The sequence below is a fragment of the Condylura cristata genome, unplaced genomic scaffold, assembly GCF_000260355.1.
Source record: "Condylura cristata isolate star-nosed mole 26May11 unplaced genomic scaffold, ConCri1.0 scaffold00006, whole genome shotgun sequence".
NCBI classification, from domain to species: Eukaryota; Metazoa; Chordata; class Mammalia; order Eulipotyphla; family Talpidae; genus Condylura; species Condylura cristata.
Window position 1 is genome coordinate 6,968,350 of NW_004567107.1, and position 3,011 is coordinate 6,971,360.

A 3,011-nucleotide genomic window follows, 5' to 3' on the forward strand; every position below is an offset into this window, starting at 1 on the left:
AGGCCCCACCACCCAGCCTGGGGTGCCTCGCCTCAGCCTCGCCTCAGTACTGGCTTGCCCAGCTACTGGCTGAGAGTGTCAGCAAAGCAACCTCCGTGAGCCAGGACATGCACACAGGAGGTGTCCAGACAGCTCACCTGCTGGCCTTCCGCCCCCCCGCTTCCTCGCTTCACCTTCCCGAAGTATAGAGACCGGGTCAAAAGCAACAGGACCACCTGGTCAAGACACCTATGCCACCGCCTCCACTCCCATGTCTGGGCTAGGCCGCACCCCGCACCCTGCAGGGCCAGGCCCAGGGCGGTAGCCATTCACGGGGAGAGAGGCCGGCGCAGGCCAGTGGGGGAGCAGCCCATAAATCAGGCCCCACTCCCACCCAGTCGCTAACAAGCGGGGCTGCCTACCCGCCTACGTGGGGTCCCTGCCTCTGGGCCCCCACAGCAGCCTGGAACAGCCAGCTGGCCAAGGCCTCCAGAGTGCCTTGGCCTCCGCCCCCACCCGCGGCCCCCAGATAGATAGGGGTAGTTTTTTTTTTCTTTTAGGAGAAGAAAAAAATAAAGCTAAATGAAGAGAAACACCAACAAAGAAGGAGAGAGGCCTGCGGAGTCACGTGGGGGCAGAGACCAATTGGGCCTCCGGTGCCCCCCCACCCAGGGCGGGGAGGAGGAGGACGGACGGACAGGGCCAGCCTACTGTCCGCCCGCCGCCCGCCGCGGCGTGAAGGAGCTTGCGTGTGCCGCGGTCTCCCCTGCCCCACTGGGCCACCAGAGCCTCCCCTCGGACCCCCGGTGCCCACTGTCCACCCTCATCCAGCGTGAGAGCTCGCCTTCTGCTCCGTAAGTGAGGGCCTGGGCCCAGGCCTCTACTGTCCAGCCTTCCTTCTTCATTGCCTCCCCGCGGCCTGGGCCGGCCACTGCCGCTCTGTTGAGTGACCGCTGCCCGCTGCTCTGGGCAGGGAAGAGGCCAGAGATATCCCTAGACCTGCCCTCCCACCACGCTTCCCCCTTTTTTCCCCCCGGGGTGGCTGGTGGGAGGAGCCAGGCCTAGGGGGTCAGGCCCTCGGGGGTCTGTGGGTGCCCCAATGTCTACTGTGGCTGGTGGTTCATAGGACTGATTTGGCCCAAGCTTAGTGGCCTGCGAGGGCTTCCATGCTCCCTCCGCCTGTCTTTGGGTCTCTGGGGCTCCCCGGCTGCATGTCTGTGCTGTCCCTGTGTGTCTGTGGGTTCTCAAGTCTGTGTCCAGTGTCCATCTGTCAGTCGGGTTCTGTGGCTGGGCCAGGTCCAAGGTTGCTTCTCAGGGTGGGGGGTGAGGGGCTCTGGTTGCTGTATGGGGAGTGTGAGGGTGGGTGCAGTGGAGTCTGGAAGGCCAACCCAGAGTTTCCAGACTGGCATAGTGGAACCCCGGGGAATAGGGGTGGGGAATTGGGGAGCCTGTGCAGAGCCCAGACCCACCTCCCCTGAACCCCTGAATTGTGCTTACACTGCTGGGTCTTCCTCAGCCATGTTCAGCTGACCTGGCTGGGCTCTCCGCTGCAGGAGAAAATTGGGGACCCACCAGCGTGGCACTCACCCTCAAACTGCCTTCACTCCCCTGTTTGCCACTTTTTGAGGGTCCTCCCTGACCGGGAGCTTTCAGAGGCAGTAACCTCCTCCCCTTGGTTTTGGCAAATACTTTTGTTTCTCAGAGGCCTGGGATTTGGGGGGGTGGGTCTGCAACTAACTCAGTGTTGGCTCTCTCTCCTCCCTTCTTACCAAGATTCAGCCATGGAACCTCCCAGAACCCTGTCTGTAGGACCTTATCTTTTCCTTCTGTACATGGACACACTTAGACTCTGAGAGGGCAGTGGTGTGCGGGGAGAGGGGTGCCCAGCAAGTCTGCCCCAGATCTGGCCCTCCATCTGCGGGGTGAGCCAGGTGAGGACTTGTCCCACAGGGGCTCCAGTGTGGGGGGCCGTTTGCAGGGGTCCAGACAAAGCCCTCTGCCACGCCAGCCCAGCCTTTAGACCTGGGCCTTTGGGAAATTGCTGCCAAGAGGCGGGTCGTTGTAGTATTTCCCAGCTCCAGTGTCTGGCTCTGGGGAGCTATCCAGATCCCTAGGACACGGGGTGCCTGATGGGCCGGCAGGTAGGTCCCTTCCGCTCTCTGGCCAGAGTATTTTCTTCTGAAAAATGAGTGACCGAATAGACAGACGTCCCGAAGCAAATGCTCAGCCCGTCCCAGCGCCGGGACCCCTTTGTCCTGGGGCTGCCCCCTCCCTCTCTCCGCCCCCTGGCCGGGTTAGAACGCGCGGCGGGAAGAGGGTGTTTCTCCCAGCGGCCGGCCGGGGGCTCTGTTCGCCCAGCTCCCGCGCCTGCGCCCCGCCTCGGAGGCTTCGGGTCCCCACCAGACCTGGCAACTGCAAGGGTGGGACTTGCAGGGTGGTTTCCCACGACTCCCATTCCCAGCCCAGAAAAATGGGGCTCAGGTCTCCCAGCCAGACGCTACTGATCGCTTCTCCCGAAGCGGGCTTGGCTTGGCCAGCACCCCCTCGGTTCACCCGCACGAAAATCTCTGAGGAAATCCAGTCATCATACCCATTTCACAGATGAGGAGCTCGAGGCCCGGAGGAGGGGAGATGGGCTTACATCTCTAGTGAGGAAAGGCCCCGGGCCCGGGGCGAGAGCCGGCTCCCAGCCTTGAACCCGTGCCTTGGCCAGGTTCGCCTTCCCCCACTTCCACGCTGCAAAAAGGCCAGCTTGACCCTGTCCACGGGTAAGCTGGATGTGCAAACAGGAGGTCGCCCCCTCCACCGCCGGAGGGTGGCCTGGGGCTCCCGGGCGCCGGGCACCTGTTGGGACCCCAGGGCGTGCCGGCTCCAGGGGGGCTTCGGAGAGAGCGAGGGGAAGCCTCACGCAGGCCAGGTGTCGTGGGAGGCGCGGGCCGGCTGGGTGGGGAGGGCGCGGGCCGGCCTCCGCCCCCGGATACCGCACGCGCGGATATAGAGGGGCCGAGCGCTGGCCCCTGCGCGGCGGGTTC

At 64.0% G+C, this 3,011-nt stretch overlaps 1 protein-coding gene across 1 annotated transcript in view; it reads left to right on the forward strand.

Annotated features, from left to right (window-relative positions):
• Positions 1–662: 662 nt before the first annotated feature.
• The window catches only part of NR5A1 (nuclear receptor subfamily 5, group A, member 1), a 20,883-nt gene continuing 18,534 nt past the window's right edge, over positions 663–3,011 (forward strand). Inside the window, exon 1 of the mRNA XM_004677351.1 lies at positions 663–833. The gene's annotated coding sequence lies outside the window, so the exon portion shown is untranslated. The remainder of the gene's footprint in view (positions 834–3,011) is intronic.